The following is an 18240-nucleotide window of genomic DNA, read 5'->3' on the forward strand; positions in this document are numbered from 1 at the left end:
TTTTTTATCACTGTTATTGCTGTCGCAAGGAACCTACACATCCCTTGTGGCAGTAATAGGCAGTGACAGGTACTCTTTATGAAGAGATCGGGGGTCTATAAGACCCCAAACCCATCCTTTGCACTGCAACGTATTCAAAACGTCCAGATTTGCGTTTTAATACTTCATTTTTTTTTAAAACTGGCGTCTTTAAAATGGCAATGTCATGAAATTGATTCCGGATTACCAGATCTGAGTCCTGAACAAAGCATCAGCTTTGTTTGGGTCTTCGGCCAGCTGGTAGACGTGCCAGTTGGTTGCTCGGGCCTCCTGGTGGGACAGGAGAGCCCGAGAGAGCGGCGGGCGGGGGGTGGGGAGGGAACGTCTCCTCCCATTGCTTCTAGTAACAGGCAATCGGCTGCTGAGCTGCATCGGTTATTACAGTAAAGCTGACCGTCCACTCTACATCACCCCGGTAAAACCCCTTGAAGCAATATCAGTAATATTGGTCAGTTTTTTGACCAATACCGATACTTCTAAAAAAGGGAATATCGGCCGCACCGATAATCGGTCAATCCCTAGTTTGTAGTGCATTCCCTGCATTTGCAGTGCATTTTTTTTATACTTTTTTGGGCTTGGCTTAAAGGGGGCACAGTGCAGTGGATTTAAAGCACATTTGTAGCACGTTCCCTGCATTTGTGGTGCAGAAAAATGCAGCATGCTGTACTTTTTTTAACTGCACTGCAATGATGTGAACTATGCCCATAAGATTACCTTGATTTTGGGCTGTCTCTGCAGTGCATTTCAAAATGCATCCAGTCGCATTCAATGTGAAAGGGCCCTTAGGCAGTGCATGCATATGCGTTTACGTGCGTTCCAGTCCATTTTTAAATAATGCAGCGTGCTATACTTTTATTTTAGCCCCAGTTCACACTGTAACCCTCATGTGCATAGCACAGGAATGGGACCACATTCCTGTGCAATTCACATTCAGTTCAGTGTGGTACGATTTGAACTCATTCATTTTGAAAAAAGTGCGGGCACCTTTTTTGGAGACGGACCGCAACTGAATCGCATGGTCATTTTTTATTTTTACCATGCAATCCAATGCAGGCATACTGTTCTGCATTTGCGATGCGTTTGCGGTGTCATTAACCACCTCGCGCCCGCCCTATAGCCGAATGACGGCCGTAGAGCAGGCGCGTTCGTCCGGGAGGCCGTCCCTGGACGTCCTAATGTTTACTTCCGCAATGCACGCCGCCGCGGGCGCGCATCGCGGAAGTTCTGTGTTCGCCGTGTCCCCCGGGGACAGGCAAACACAGATCGCTGTAAACGGCCAATCACAGCGGCCGTTTACAGCGGGATCGGCGTGTCCAATGGGAGATGATCTCATATGTAAACATATGAGATCATCTCTCAGTGCCGCTCTCCCTCCTCACACAGACAGAGTGTGAGAGGGGAGAGATGAACAGGTGCAGCGGCAGCCGTTCTGCTTTGCTTTGTTTAAAAAAAAAAGTAAAAAAAAAGTGCCATCCTCCCCCAGCAGTGCCATCCATCCTCCCCCAGCAGTGCCATCCATCCTCCCCCAGCAGTGCCATCCATCCTCCCCCAGCAGTGCCATCCTGCCCCAGTGCCATCCGCCCCAGTGCCATCCACCCCAGTGCTACCTGCCCCCAGTGCCATCCACCCCAGTGCTACCTGCCCCCAGTGCCACCTGCCCCTAGTGCCACCTGCCCCCAGTGCCACCTGTTGTCAGTGCCATTTGTCCCCAGTGCCATCTGTCATCAGTGCCACGTATAAGTGCCATCTGTCATCAGTGCCACGTGTCATCAGTGCCACATAGTGCCATCTGTCATCAGTGCCACGTATTAGTGCCATCTGTCATCAGTGCCACATATCAGTGCCATTTGTCATCAGTGCCACCTGTCAGTGTCACGTGCCATCTGTTGTCAGTGTCATGTGTCATCAATGCCACTTATTAGTGCCATCTGTCATCAGTGTCACGCGTCATCGGTGCCATGTATTAGTGCCATCTGTCATCGGTGGCACCTATTAGTGCCACGTATTAGTGCCATCTGTCATCAGTGCCACGTATTAGTGCCAGGTGTCTTTAGTGCCATGTGTCATCAGTGCCACGTATAAGTGCCACGTGTCATCAGTGCCACGTATAAGTGCCATCTGTCATCAGTGCCACATATTAGTGCCATCTGTCATCAGTGTCACGTGTCATCAGTGCCACGTATAAGTGTCATCATTGCCACGTATCAGTGCCATCTGTCATCAGTGTCACGTGTCATTGTCCTGGTGCTTCAAAAGTGTAATAAATAGTCAACAAGTTAGATGTGTAATTTATGTTCCTAGAACACGTGATGGCGCTACCTGCATGTTGGGCCTCTCTATGTGGCTGGGCTGTGAAAAAGTCTCACACATGTGGTATTGTAATACTCAGGAGGAGTAGCAGAATTTTTTGGGGGGTGTCATTTGTGGTATACACATGCCATGTGAGAGAAATAACCTATTACAATGACAATTTTGTGGAGAAAAAAAAAATGAATTGTGGGAAAAAAATGACAACATCAAAAAGCTCACTATGCCTCTTACTAAATACCTTGGAATGTCTACTTTCCAAAAAGGGGTGATTTGGGGGGTATTTGTACTTTCCTGACTTGTTCGGGTCACAAGAAGCGAGATAGTCCACCAGTAAATCAGATGTGATCAATTTTGTGCGATTCGCACCATAGCTTGTAGACTCTCTAACTTTCACAAAGACCAAATAATATCCACTAATTTGGGTTATTTTACCAAAGATATGTAGCAGTATAAATTGTGGCCAAAATTTATGAAGAAAAATTAATAATTTGCATAATTCTGTCACAGAAACAAAGAAATATGCGTTTTTTTTTCAAAACTTTTTTCATTTATAGCGCAAAAAATAAAAACCCCAGAGGTGATCAAATACCACCAAAAGAAAGCTCTATTTGTGGGAAAAAAAAGGACAAAAAATTAATTTGGGTACAGTGGTACATGACTCAGTAATTGTCATTCAAAGTGTGAGAGCACCAAAAGCTGAAAATTGGTCTGGGCAGGAAGGGTGTTTAAGTGCCCAGTAAGCAAGTGGATAATTTTGTATTGACACCTGTAGCAGTTTGCAAACAGTGTGATTTCAATACAGTGTGAGAAACACACACGCCACATCTGTGTGGACCTAGGCTAAAGCACAAAGGAAACCACCACAGTGGGGTAAACTAGGCTCATTGAAATACATTCATTGTTCTTGTATATGCATTCCTGCTGCATTTAATAAATGTGTTCAACTGCATCTGATGTAAGGGCCAGTTTACACTGGAACACACGCATGTGAACATGTGGTGTCCAACATTCTGGTTTTGACAGCGGCTTGCAAACGCACAGAACTACACAAAAAGTAGTGCAAGTGCTCTTTTTGCAAATCACACTGTCTGCTTTAACCCTTTGATCTCTACAGTAACGCACCACACCTGTGTACATTACACGCAGTTGCTGGGCGCTTGCAGAGTGGCCACTTTCACTTGAATGGGTCACGTACACCAGGCACTTCACCTTCTGAAAGAGACAGGTAGTATAATTCCTATTATGAACACAGAGCATTGCAGCCTTGACATGTGTACACCCCGAGCCACTATCTCTGTAGGTACAGTGGTTGTAAACCTTATGTATCTGTATGTGAAATAGCACTAGGAATGATAATATAAGGCAGCTAGCAAATGATAAGTATGCAAAACCCCAGAAACACAGTAAAAATCGAAATTACAGCGCCTGCATGTATCAATACTTACTAAAAAGGGTTATCAAAGAGCTATTAAAAAGATAATAGTAGTAAACTAGTCCACTAAAAACAAGTAGGTAATACAAGTCCTTTAGAAGTTTCCACCATCCAAATGTGCTTCCACCATCCGGAGATAAGAAAACGCCACCACTTGTGATTGAAGATAATAACCACACTCACCAGCTCACAAAGCTGACAGAGCAGCAAACTGCTCATGTTACACAACTAAGCATCCTTCTGTGGATATCACAGTTCCATCCATCCATCTATGGTCTTCTCATCACAGTTTTCACTCTGCACCACTAGGAAGAGTCTGAATCACAGCAACACTGCATGGGAAGAAGATTGCTCACCACATGGACACTGCAAAATGATGGCGTGAAGTCAGCTCGTAGCCCAGCCCAACGTGTTTTGTGCCGACGCACGTCTTCAGGAGACTAGCATCCCCTGAAGACGTGCATTGGCACAAAACATGTTGGGGCAGGACTACAAGCTGAAGCATTGGTGTGGTTCAATAGAAGGTTTGTGTAATTCAAAATAAAGAGCTCTGTCATACCCCCTCATAAAACCAACCCATCTGAATTGAATTATAAGATGGTAGGAAGTACAACAGCTCTCACATCCCAGCATCAGTTGTGATTTCCATTTAGGCCCTATTCACATTATTATTGAGTTTTAAATACATACATTTTCCTATGCAGCTTAAAACGTAATTAGAAGTTTGTTACCATAAACATGCTATATTTTAACATGCATCTTATTATACCCTAAAACCTAAAAGACAATGAACAGGAGGGCATGCTAGCTTTCTGGAGTTCTCGAGCACAAAAGAGCATTTTTGTCTGGCAAAAAAAGCTAAGCACCCCAAAATGTGTACATACGACTGAAAAACAGCAGCAAATAAACTCCACGCCACTTAATAAAATACTATGTGAAAAAAATATTAAATAATCAGTGATTCAATACTAGCTAAGTGAAACACTAATAGCTGCTCCCTAAAAACAAGAGAAAAAAACTTGTCGTGCTGAAAATATGGTAATAATAGGGGCGCTAAAATTTAAACATTAATTACAAACAAGTGTAAAACTTATTAATCATAAACAACTAGAGTGATAGACAACCTATCACCATACAATAATAATCATAAGACAATTGCAAAAAATTAATAAATAATAAAGTCCCAATTAGATGCTAGAGAACAACATATATCCACAGTCCATACAGTGATTCATTTAGTGATAAACTCCGTCTATATCCATTTGCCAAAAAAAGACTGAAATCTTCTAAAGAATTGTGAAACGTCCCTTCACCAAGATTTGGACACAGACAACACCCAAACCGTGAAGATATAGTTGTCTTCTTACCAGATGGTGTTGACTACTTTAATTAAAAAGATAGTCAGCTGAGCTTATGCAGGTGATTCCCTGCTCACATGGAATAAGATGGATCTCTTATGGAAAAAACCTTCCTCCTCATAGACTCAGACAGGTCATAAAAAAAGAGAGCAAACAATATCCATAGTCCTGAGGACGTGAAAACAAAACGTACGTCGAGGCGGTACCTGGTCACGTTCATATACGCACAGTTCCGGACGTTTTGGTTGTCGGCTGTTTTCGGTGGAACGCACGCCGTACACAACGAGGAACTACGAACCTACCACGAAACGATTGGTTTAAGCAAGCAGCCCCAGTGCCAGGTCGGGCACCGGGAAATGTAAGCAACCATTTGGCTTTATGTTTTACATTTTTTTAATTAAAACGGTGTTACACTATGGATATTGTTTGCTCTCTTTTTTTATGACCTGTCTGAGTCTATGAGGAGGAAGGTTTTTTCCATAAGAGATCCATCTTATTCCATGTGAGCAGGGAATCACCTGCATAAGCTCAGCTGACTATCTTTTTAATTAAAGTAGTCAACACCATCTGGTAAGAAGACAACTATATCTTCACGGTTTGGGTGTTGTCTGTTGTCTGTGTGTCAGACCCACGTACCTGACAGGTGAGCCCGAAATAGCAGGGGAAGGTCTCCCTTACGGGTCTGGTTCACAGCCCCTGATAGGATGGACAGGAGGCACGGGAGCGCAGACGGGTATGAGAGCCTGGCGGGTTAGTTGCTGAAGGAGGGATCCGACGGCAGGGTTCAGACAGGTAGACAGTCCCTCACGGCTAGATGCAGGAGCAGATGCAAGCAGAAGGTGGGAGCAGGTCCAGCCACAGGCACAGATGACAGCAGGCAGGTAGTGCAGAAAAGGGATAAGCAAGTTCGAGTCCGGGTCACAAGCAGGGTTGGCAACAGGCGGGCAGCGTGGTACAAGGAGCAGGCAGATGCAAGGTCAAAGGCAGGCAGCAGACAGGGAAATCCAAGGGACGAGCCGGGTAAACAGGAGTTCAGGAACACAAGCGAGGTCACAGGGCACAGGAAGCTGCAGATCGGACAGCACTGAGCACACCACGGGGGAACACTTAAGTAGGCCGATTGGCGCCAACGCGCACCGACGCACGCGCACCAGCGCGCACATGCGAACGTGCACGCGAACGCGCACCCGCGCTCGCACGCGCAGGCGCGCGCCCAGCAGCGCCAGCGCGCACCAGCACACACCGACGCCCCGCAGCGCGCCCAGTGACAAGTCCGCTACGGGCAACTCTCTGACAGTGCCCCCCCCCCCCTCAAGGGCAGCCTCCGGATGCCCATCCGGGCCAATCTATCCAAGTGGGCACTTTTAAAAGCACTGAGCAGTTCCTCCGCATGTAAATTGCTTTCAGGTTCCCAGGAGTTATCTTCCGGACCGTACCCCTTCCATTTGATTAAATACTGGATTTGGTTACCCCTCCTTCTACAGTCCAAAATCGCTTCCACTTCGAATTCCTCTTCATTATTAACGATTACGGGTTTAGGTGGGCCCGAGTTCCGGCCAGTGAAAGGATTAGGAGTAACAGGTTTTAACAAAGATACATGGAAGACTGGATGAATCTTTAGGGAACTGGGCAAGTCCAACTCATATGTAACATCGTTAATTTTCCTTCTGACTGCAAAGAGACCCAAAAACTTAGGACCCAGCTTCCTTGAGGGACAAGCCATCTTCAGATTAGCCGTAGAAAGCCAGACCTGATTGCCCGGTACAAGGATGAGTTCTCCTCGCTTCTTTCTGTCAAACATCCTCTTGTTATAATCCTGGGTCTTGGCCATAGCCTCCTGTAGCAGTTTGTTGTTGGTCATAAAAAAGTCAATTGTCTCTGAAACTGCAGGAATGGCACACTCAGGAACCGAACCGGGCAAGAAGGATGGATGGTAACCATAATTTGCAAAGAAAGGCGTCTGTTTGATAGCAGAATGCAATGAGTTATTATAGGCAAATTCGGCTAGAGGCAGAAGAGAGACCCAGTCGTCTTGTGAGAAGGCAGAAAAACAGCGGAGGTATTGTTCCAAGGTCTGATTAGTCCTCTCCGTCTGCCCATTCGTCTGGGGATGATAGGCAGAAGAAAACGCTAACTCAATCTCAAGGGAACTGCACAGAGCCTTCCAAAACTTGGAGGTAAATTGGACACCCCGGTCGGATACAATGCTTGAGGGAACTCCATGCAACCTCACCACTTCTTTAATGAACACCTTTGCAGTTTCCAAGGCCGAAGGTGTTCCTTTCATGGGCAGAAAATGGGCCATCTTAGACAGTCTGTCGACCACCACAAAGATGGTAGAGAAACCTTCCGCCAGGGGCAACTCCACGATGAAATCCATTGAAATCATCTTCCAAGGTCTTTCTGGAACTGGCAAGGGTCTTAGTAGACCCCAGGATCTTGTCTGGCTAGTCTTGTTCCGGGCACAGGTGGTGCAGGACTCTACGTACTTCCTGCAATCACTAGTTAGCTGCGGCCACCAGAATGCACGCTGTACCAAGTCCGCCGTCTTCAACGTGCCAAAGTGGCCGGCAAATTTGTGGTCATGGCAGAGCTCCAGAACAGCCATCCTCACATCATCCGGGACTAGGATTTTGTCCCTGTACCGGAACATGCCATCTTGTGACCTCACAACATTCTCAACTGGTGGGGACCACCCCACAGAAGCTTGTCTAATCTGGGACAGGAGATCCCCCTGAAGAAGCAGAAAACTTCCAGCAGGGAGGATGGTATCTGGAAGCAAGGTATCCTGGGAGTTATGAAACATGCGGGAGAGGGCATCTGGCTTGATGTTCTTGGAGCCGGGTCTGTACGTGATGTGGAAGTGGAATCTGGAGAAGAACAATGCCCACCTCGTCTGCCGTGGTTTCAATCTTTTAGCCGTTCTCAGATACTCCAGATTTTTATGGTCGGTATAGACCAGGATTGGATGTGCAGCACCCTCCAGTAAGTAAGGCCACTCCTCCAAAGCTGCCTTTATAGCCAGTAGTTCCAGGTCCCCCACATCGTAATTCCTCTCCGCTGCGGAAAGCTTGTGAGAGTAAAAGGCCACAGGGAAGAGAAGGGCCTTGGAACCTTGTCGCTGGGAGAGTACAGCCCCTACCGCGATTTCCGAAGCATCCACCTCAAGGACAAAAGGCAGGGCAGGATCCGGGTGCTTTAGGATGGAAGCAGAAGTAAAAAGTTCCTTCAGTTTCTGAAAAGCAACTTGGGCCTTAGGGGACCAACAGAAATGGTTTCCTTGCTTGGTTAATTCAGTGATGGGGGCTATTATAGCTGAGAAGCCCCTAACGAACTTCCGATAAAAGTTGGCAAAGCCAATAAAACGCTGGACACCCTTTTTATCGGTAGGAGCGGGCCAATCCAGAATAGCGGACACTTTCCGAGGGTCCATCCTGATGCCATCAACAGAGATAACCAGGCCAAGGAACTGTATGCTTTGGAGCTCAAATTCGCACTTTTCCAACTTGGCGTAAAGTCTATGATGCCTAAGGCAGTACAACACATTTCGGACGTGTCTGCGATGGTCAGAGACTGAGGAAGAGAAGATTAGGATGTCATCCAAGTAAACGATAACATATAAATCTAACAGGTCATGGAAGACGTCGTTTATAAAGTGTTGGAAAGTGGCAGGTGCATTACACAGACCAAAGGGCATAACGAGGTATTCGAAGTGCCCGAACCGCGTACGGAAGGCAGTCTTCCACTCGTCCCCCTCACGAATGCGAATCAAATTGTAGGCACCACGGAGGTCTAACTTGGTGAACACAACAGCGGATCCCAGTCTCTGGAAGAGTTCAGGCACTAAGGGTAGCAGGTAGCGATTTTTGATGGTAATTTTATTTAGCTCCCGATAATCAATACAAAGTCGAAGAGAGTGGTCTTTTTTTTCAACGAAAAAGATGCCGGCCCCAGCTGGGGAAGTAGATGGGCGAATGAAGCCTTTCTTGAGGTTTTCATCCAAATAGCCCTTCAGAGTTTCCAGCTCTTGCTCAGTTAGCGGAAAAATCCTTCCAAATGGGACCTCAGTTCCGGGTAAAAGCTCTATGGGGCAGTCGTAAGATCTGTGCGGGGGTAAGGTTTCTGCTCCTTTCTTGCTAAACACATCTGCAAAATCCCGATAGGGCTCAGGAATTGCTTGAGGGGACTCAGGATCAGAGTCCAGACTGAGAAGCTGAGGGGACGTGGAAGGGACTTCAAGAAGGCAGTGCTGTTGGCAGTAGCCGGAAAGAAACTCGACCCTCCCTGAGGCCCAGTCGATGTTGGGGTTGTGGGCTTGTAGCCAGGGCATTCCCAAGATAATGGGAAAAAGAGGGGAAGAAATGGCGTCCAAGCAAAGGAGTTCACGATGGTTAGGACCCATGGTGGCCAGCAAGGGGATGGTTTCCTGGGTGACAGGACCAGAACTTAGGATGGAGCCATCGGCAAGGTGCACCGCCAGGCTCTGGGACTTCGGTCGGAGGGGAATGCGGTGATTGGCAGCAAATGTCTGGTCAATAAAACAACTACAGGCTCCGGAATCAATTATGACTGGAACTGGGATATCCTTGTCGGGAAGCTGTAGAACAACAGAGAGAGCAAGGTGAGAAGTAGACTTAGGCAGATTAGGAGCATGCTTGAAAGGAATCGGAAGAGACTTACGTGTCTTGTTAGGACAAGATCTCACGTAGTGACCTGGTTCCCCACAGTACATACACAGGTTACTGGCTCTTCGACGTTGCCGTTCCTCCAGAGTGAGGGAAGGACGGATGAGACCCAGCTGCATGGGTTCAGGAGGTTCAGGTCCCGGAGCCGGAGGAGCTAGGGTGGACGGCCGAGAAAAGCTGGAAGCACTAGGAACCTTGGGGAGGACCCACGTAGGCCGAAACTGGCTGGAGGACCTCTCAGAACGACGTTCCCTAAGGCGTTGATCGATTTGGATGGAGAGGTTGATGAGCTCTTCCAGAGACTGAGGGACACCGACCCGTGCCAGTTCGTCCTTGAGTGAGTCAGACAAACCCATGCGGAACTGGTAGCGCAGGGCGGTGTCATTCCATTCAGTATCAGAACTCCAACGTCTAAAGTCCACCACATAGTCCTCAACCGCCCTACGCCCCTGCTGTAGGACATGCAAGGCAGCCTCCGCAGTTGCTCTCAGCTGGGGATCCTCATAGAGCTGGGACATTGTGGCGAAAAAGGTATCCAGACTGTCAAGAGAGGGCGACTTCTGCTCAAGCAGGCGATGGGCCCAGGACTGTGGTTCACCAGACAGAAGAGAAATCACGAAGCCCACTTTAGTGGCTTCCAGGGAGAAGGTGCGAGGTTGTAAAGCGAAGTAAAGCTCGCAAGCATTGCGGAAGGATCGGAACCTACCGCGGTCACCAGAGAATCTCTCTGGAGTAGGTACCCTGGGTTCGGGAGGCAGCATTACTACGGAGGGTGCTGGTCCGGCAGCGGAAGCTCCTGGTTGGTGTGCAGGAGATGACAGTACCTAGATTTGGCCTTCCAGTCTGGTGTAGCCTTCTTGCAGACTCTTCACGGCTTGAGTGAGACCCGCCAGGTGTCTGCACAATTCCTCCATGGGGGAGGCTCCCTGCTCAGGCTCAGACATGGCTGTCCGATACTGTCAGACCCACGTACCTGACAGGTGAGCCCGAAATAGCAGGGGAAGGTCTCCCTTATGGGTCTGGTTCACGGCCCCTGATAGGATGGACAGGAGGCACGGGAGCGCAGACGGGTATGAGAGCCTGGCGGGTTAGTTGCTGAAGGAGGGATCCGACGGCAGGGTTCAGACAGGTAGACAGTCCCTCACGGCTAGATGCAGGAGCAGATGCAAGCAGAAGGTGGGAGCAGGTCCAGCCACAGGCACAGATGACAGCAGGCAGGTAGTGCAGAAAAGGGATAAGCATGTTCGAGTCTGGGTCACAAGCAGGGTTGGCAACAGGCGGGCAGCGTGGTACAAGGAGCAGGCAGATGCAAGGTCAGAGACAGGCCGAGGTCAAAGGCAGGCAGCAGACAGGGAAATCCAAGGGACGAGCCGGGTAAACAGGAGTTCAGGAACACAAGCGAAGTCACAGGTCACAGGGCACAGGAAGCTGCAGATCGGACAGCACCGAGCACACCACGGGGGAACACTTAAGTAGGCCGATTGGCGCCAACGCGCACCGACGCGCACGCGCACCAGCGCGCACACGCGAACGCGCAACCACGCGCAGGCGCGCGCCAGCGCGCACCAGCACACACCGACGCCCCGCAGCGCGCCCAGTGACAAGTCCGCTACGGGCAACTCTCTGACACTGTGTCCAAATCTTGGTGAAGGGACGTTTCACAATTCTTTAGAAGATTTCAGTCTTTTTTTGGCAAATGGATATAGACGGAGTTTATCACTAAATGACTCACTGTATGGACTGTGGATATATGTTGTTCTCTAGCATCTAATTGGGACTTTATTATTTATTAATTTTTTGCAATTGTCTTATGATTATTATTGTATGGTGATAGGTTGTCTATCACTCTAGTTGTTTATGATTAATAAGTTTTACACTTGTTTGTAATTAATGTTTACATTTTAGCGCCCCTATTATTACCATATTTTAAGCACCCCAAAATGTCTGCTGTCGTGCCAAGAACACAGTTCTGATTGGTTGAAACTTTTTTAGCATGGTAATGGATCAATTTCATGTTTTGTATGGAGGCATCTAGCTTCATATACCTATTTTTTTTTTTTTTTAGACTATGGGCAATGCATCAATGAACAAAGCTCCACAGTGAGAGGGTCAAGTCAAGAAACTCATCAAGGACGACAATGTTGCTGGAAGACAGGGATTGCTGGTATCTGTGGATAAAAAAAGGTCTGGAATACAACAAGCCCTTTCACATGGTATATCTCTGTACAGGGGCTGCTTCTGTTTTCTGTACTGAGAACTCTGCACAAAGTAGTTGTTTAATTCATGTATTTCATGTTATGCAACCTTAAAATGTTTCTCTTCTCATTGTATAGCAGAGGCCAATGTGTAGAGGTATAGTACTTTAATACAGCCAGGGTCCCAGAAGAAATGTATTTCTGCTGTGTTACCCAGAATTGCTAAAAACATGTTAATACTATGCTGCAATTAGATATAAAAGATAAAAATAAATGCATCTAGTGTAAGTTCCGGAATACGACTTGATTCTAGCCCCTTGCATTTTCCCACACAGCAGTATTAGGGCTGGGAGAAGTAGGGGCAGGACTAGGAATCAGTCAGGTGTTCTGCATGCAAATGCAGTGACAAAAAACATTCTGATATGAGAAGAGAGCAGAGCAAGGACAGACATGACCTCATCAGTTACCTACAGTGCCTTGCGAAAGTATTCGGCCCCCTTGAACTTTTCAACCTTTGGCCACATTTCAGGCTTCAAACATAAAGATATAAAATTTTAATTTTTTGTGAAGAATCACCAACAAGTGGGACACAATTGTGAAGTGGAACGAAATCTATTGGATTTTTGAAACTTGTTTAACTAATAAAAAAATGAAAAGTGGGGCGTGCAAAATTATTCGGCCCCCTTGCGTTAATACTTTGTAGAGCCACCTTTTGCTGCGATTACAGCTGCAAGTCGCTTGGGGTATGTCTCTATCAGTTTTGCACATCGAGAGACTGAAATTCTTGCCCATTCTTCCTTGCAAAACAGCTCGAGCTCAGTGAGGTTGGATGGAGAGCATTTGTGAACAGCAGTTTTCAGCTCTTTCCACAGATTGTCGATTGGATTCAGGTCTGGACTTTGACTTGGCCATTCTAACACCTGGATACGTTTATTTGTGAACCATTCCTTTGTAGATTTTGCTGTATGTTTGGGATCATTGTCTTGTTGGAAGATAAATCTCTGTCCCAGTTTCAGGTCTTTTGCAGACTCCAACAGGTTTTCATCCAGAATGGTCCTGTATTTGGCTGCATCCATCTTCCCCTCAATTTTAACCATCTTCCCTGTCCCTGCTGAAGAAAAGCAGGCCCAAACCATGATGCTGCCACCACCATGTTTGACAGTGGGGATGGCGTGTTGAGGGTGATGAGCTGTGTTGCTTTTACGCCAAACATATCATTTTGCATTGTGGGCAAAAAGTTCGATTTTGGTTTCATCTGACCAGAGCACCTTCTTCCACATGTTTGGTGTGTCTCCCAGGTGGCTTGTGGCAAACTTTAGACGAGACTTTTTATGGATATCTTTGAGAAATGGCTTTCTTCTTGCCACTCTTCCATAAAGGCCAGATTTGTGCAGTGTACGGCTGATTGTTGTCCTATGGACAGACTCTCCCACCTCAGCTGTAGTTCTCTGCAGTTCATCCAGAGAGATCATGGGCCTCTTGGCTGCATGTCTGATCAGTCTTCTCCTTGTCTGAGCTGAAAGTTTAGAGGGACGGCCAGGTCTTGGTAGATTTGCAGTGGTCTGATACTCCTTCCATTTCAAAATGATCGCTTGCACAGTGCTCCTTGGGATGTTTAAAGCTTTTTGTATCCAAATCCGGCTTTAAACTTCTCCACAACAGTATTACGGACCTGCCTGGTGTGTTCCTTGGTCTTCATGATGCTCTCTGCGCTTTCAACAGAACCCTGAGACTATCACAGAGCAGGTGCATTTATACAGAGACTTGATTACACACAGGTGGATTCTATTTATCACCATCAGTCATTTAGGACAACATTGGATCATTCAGAGATCCTCGCTGAACTTCTGGAGTGAGTTTGCTGCACTGAAAGTAAAGGGGCCGAATAATTTTGCACGCACCACTTTTCAGTTTTTTATTTGCTAAAAAAGTTTAAAATATCCAATAGATTTCGTTCCACTTCACAATTGTGTCCCACTTGTTGGTGATTCTTCACAAAAAATTTAAATTTTATATCTTTATGTTTGAAGCCTGAAATGTGGCAAAAGGTTGAAAAGTTCAAGGGGGCCGAATACTTTCGTAAGGCAATGTACTGCTCCTTCGCTGTCCAATCAAGTTCAGGGTGGAGAGAAGTAACCACTGTATTCTTTCTACAGTCTGAAACTAAGGCCCCTTTCACAGGAATGGTCCGATCGGGTCCACAGTTCAGTTTTTCAGGCAGACCTGATTGGATGGTCCATTCACCTCTATGGATCGGTGGATGCAAACAGACTGGTGTCCGTTTAAACCCACCTACCTCTGGACTTATCCGGTCTGCTAAAAAAAGAAATAGAAGGGGACCCGCCTCCCCTGTCTAGGCTGATTGGTTTGGAGGGCAATCAGGTGTAAATAGATAGCGGAGTCCATTTACTCCTGGCTGCTCATAGAGAACAGACTCTGCCCATGTCTGCTCTGCAGAAACAGAGTGGACACGGATGTGTCATCTGCCTGCTCTGCTCTGATCAGCAGGAGATTAGCTAACAGAAAAGTGTCAATAAGAAGCTTAGGTGGAAAGACTTATAGTCAAGCTCCTGAGAGCTTACAAACTAAAGTGCAGGGCAAGTGATACAAAAGGTATTTACAGGAGAAGTATGGCCAAAGCTTTTTTGTCCAGCCCTATTCCTTTTTTGTCCAGCCCTGGACATTATTCCTCCCATTGACACCAACAAGGGGGGCACTATTCCTTCCACTGGTACCAACAGTGGGGAACCATTCCACTTACTGACACCAACAATGGGGCATTTTTCCTTCCACTGACACCAATGATAGGACACTATTCCTTCCACTGACACCAATGATAGGACACTATTCCATCCACTGACACCAGCAATGGGGCATAATTCCTTCCTCTAATACTAATGAAGGGGCACTATTCTTACTTCTACTGAGTACAGGAACTTTGTAATTATTTTACTCCCACAGACACTGGGACATTTTCTACTTCCACTGGCCTTTCCAGGACCCCTAAAGTCTGAACATTAGTAAACTGGCCCTTTGTTTAGAAAGTTTGGAGACCCGTGCCCTCGACTGTGTTATTAGAGTCAGTAAGAATGGACTGGTGCTTTTTCTGCAGTTTCTGTACTATTAGGAAAGAACCAGTTAACACCAGAGGCCCCCTCATGGATAGGGTTACAAATATATTACCATACATTTTTGATTTGGGGTTAAGGCAGCAGGATTTGGACAGTGACTGGATGTGGGGCTAATCTCATAAAATACACAGAGCTTGCAGTCTAACTATAGTCACCCCCTGTGGTAGAAGTTACATATTTGACAAGATAATTTGAAAGATCACATAAAAGAGCTGTAATTTTTCTGACTGCAGCATTGAAATGGATCTGCTGGTATTAGTGAATGTACACATTCCCATTTACAGTAGTTTTGGAAAGTGCTGGAAAGGCCTACATCGCTGTCTTTGGGAGAGACATGAGTGTGAGTGTGCTGAAAATGTAGCTAAAATCCTTGTATAATATATAGTTCACCTATAAATAGTTTTTTTTTAGCAACAAAACTGGACATTTTACAAATGCAGGAACGATCTTTAGATCGAAGGGTGAAATTAAGGACTTTAGACTTCTTTCTATGGTATACAGTATATCCCAAGCAATACTTTTTTAAAGTGCTGACTCCCACCTCCTCTGCTCTAGAGAATCCGTTATCAGCCATATATACACCTACATGGCTCAAAACTGATTGTAACCAAAGCAGCAATCCAGAGTAATCACGGGCCAGGAGTCCACACTTTTAAAAATGTATTTCTCTGGCTTCAGAACGCAAGGTGCACTGATCTTTTATTTAAAGTAACCCACCCTTCCCAGATACATAACTACCACCATTATGTAGCCTGCTGCAATATTTACATCCTTTGAGGTAAACCTTGTCTGCACTGGCTGCACCTGTGTAGAAAATTCTCATAGACTTCAGTGAAGCTGTCCCCTGAGGCTGGAGATGGTCAGAAGACATTCCCATGGGAGTCTGGTAATACTGTGTAGGTGTAACTAGTGCAGAGATTTTCCCTAAAGGAAGAAAACATTGTAGCTCAATGCAGAATATACTGTAAGTACCGATAAAGTATGAATCTGGGCAGGAGAAGAGGGCTGAAAGTGCACTTACCCTTTAAAGTAAACTTGTCCCCCCACCCCCCACAGCTGTAAAAACTTTCTGATTTCCCCCTGATGACCCGTTTGTCTAATGGAGAGAAGTGAAAACGTCCATTGTAGGTGCTAACCAATCTGGTTGAACCATGCGCAAGGCTAAGGACTCTCTCCCCACCTCCATGTGACAATCGTGGGGCCTTGTAATGTGGCACTTGGGTACTCAGTGCTGTTAAATGGAATTCCTGTACTCAGTGGGAAAATAATATACAAGTTGGATGTTAAAATAAATTTTGAAGCAGGCAGTTTATGGTGCAGGTAAATTCACTTATCTTGTTTTGATGCATCTATCAGACTTAGGGGGAAGAATGTCTTCGAAGATAAGAGAAACAGAATTATTTTGCTGTGTAACAAGACTGCATCTGTTGAGGGATCGTTAGAATACGGACACTCCTGGCAAGGTAGGCACATACAATATGCTGTGTAGTAAATGGAGGTATAAAAGGATCGGGCACAAAACTATAGCAGTGATGTCTGTGAGTAGTGTAGCACTACCCCCACAGGAGCTGCTTGGTAATTTGGCTTCTCTGTTCAGAGTCTCAACTCCAAGAACATCCTCAGCCCCTCTGACACACCTGGTTGAATGAAAGTAACTACAAGAACATATAAAAACACAAGTATAGATACCTTTAACTTGGCTGTGAATTAGCACTAGGAAATAGATACAAAAGCCAATTAGTGGTAAATGAACAAGACGTATTGGTTTGGGATGGAATAAATGGTGGTTCTTACTGCTCAGCAGCTCCCTTCTCTTGCTGATATAACTGTTCAGCACCGCAGGACAACGGCTACAGAGAGCAGCTTAGTCAGTGTTTCTGTCACTTTCAAATCTTAGTCAAGCACCGGGGTACACACGTGTAGGGCCGCTTGTTGAATCTGCACCCCACTGGTTGCCCAGCCATGCAAGTTCTCCAACAACTCTGACACTCTGGATTCAGACATTTTCAGTGATAATCAAAGAGTTAAAGACACATACACAGTTTGAGAAGAAGAAAGTTGAATTGTGTTTACTGAAAGACCATAAGCACTAATTCACACTGATACAAACTCAACCCTTGAGGAAGTTCACCAGGAGTAAAAGATAGCAATGATACACAACAGTGAAACAAAAGCAATAACTGTTTGCAGGATATAAAGAACTTTCAAACAACACTCTATTCAGTTGGAAACGTATGTGAACAGGCAGGAGGAGAGCAGAGGATGACCACTATTATGTCAAACCACTTCTGTGCTTTAACACCACAGGTCAGATCAGATAGATCAGCAAGTTACAACATTGTCCTTAAATTAATGAAACTGTTAACTCCTGAATACTTAACCCGCTCAGTCAACAAATAGAGTTCTGGGTGCAAGCACTTGTAATTATGGTACTAACTGATTAGTCCGTTAGTGAGGAGGAGGATATGTTGTAGTCTCTTGGAGAAGAAAGAAGCCTTTGGTCTTCAGCTAGCTCTTTAATGGAGTACTTGAGATATCCTGCTTATTGGGAGAAGGTGAATTTGCCTGGTGACACCTTAACTGGCAATGTGTAGCAAAAGGTATTTATGGTGTCCTGTGGAAGAGGAGCGCTGCTTCTGCTCCACAAAGAGTCAGTGTAGTACCAGGTCCTACAGGCTTGGGCAAAGTAACAAACAGTGATGTCTGCATGCAGTGTCTCTGTAGTAAAAGAATGGGCAAGTGCCCACACACCAGTTCCAATGGCTCTTGGTAATGGAAGTGCTGTGGGCCTCAGCAATAGGCCTTGGCGGAGCCCTGCTCAAAGGATACAATAGTCCAGTGACACACCGTGCTTCCGCCCAGCTGGATCTGGTGTGGACGTGCAAAGAGTGGCCTCCAGGCTGCCGCCGGTCAGTCAGCGGTAGCTTGCAATGGATGCCCCTGCACCCGCATGCGATGACCCTCTCTCTCTCACTGAAGTAGAGGCAGCAACTCAGCCACAGCACACACCAAAACAGAGTCACTTGCTAACAGCATCCCAAGGAGAAGATCGCGCCCACACACAGGCCTTTTGTCACCTCTCCCAGCATC

At 46.3% G+C, this 18240-nt stretch overlaps 1 long non-coding RNA gene across 4 annotated transcripts in view; it reads left to right on the top strand.

Moving 5' to 3' along the window:
* The window catches only part of LOC143963619 (uncharacterized), a 463825-nt gene that overhangs the window by 371803 nt on the left and 73782 nt on the right, over positions 1–18240 (top strand). For 2 of the 4 annotated variants that reach the window (XR_013271009.1, XR_013271011.1), the window contains exons 6-7: positions 11890–12008; positions 16507–16613. This is a non-coding gene — a long non-coding RNA (uncharacterized LOC143963619). The remainder of the gene's footprint in view (positions 1–11889; positions 12009–16506; positions 16614–18240) is intronic. The other 2 variants (XR_013271010.1, XR_013271012.1) reach the window with 1 other exon arrangement.

Source organism: Lithobates pipiens, unplaced genomic scaffold (assembly GCF_037356315.1).
Source record: "Lithobates pipiens isolate NorthernLeopardFrog02 unplaced genomic scaffold, aLitPip1_a1.2 Scaffold_8, whole genome shotgun sequence".
NCBI lineage: Eukaryota > Metazoa > Chordata > Amphibia > Anura > Ranidae > Lithobates > Lithobates pipiens.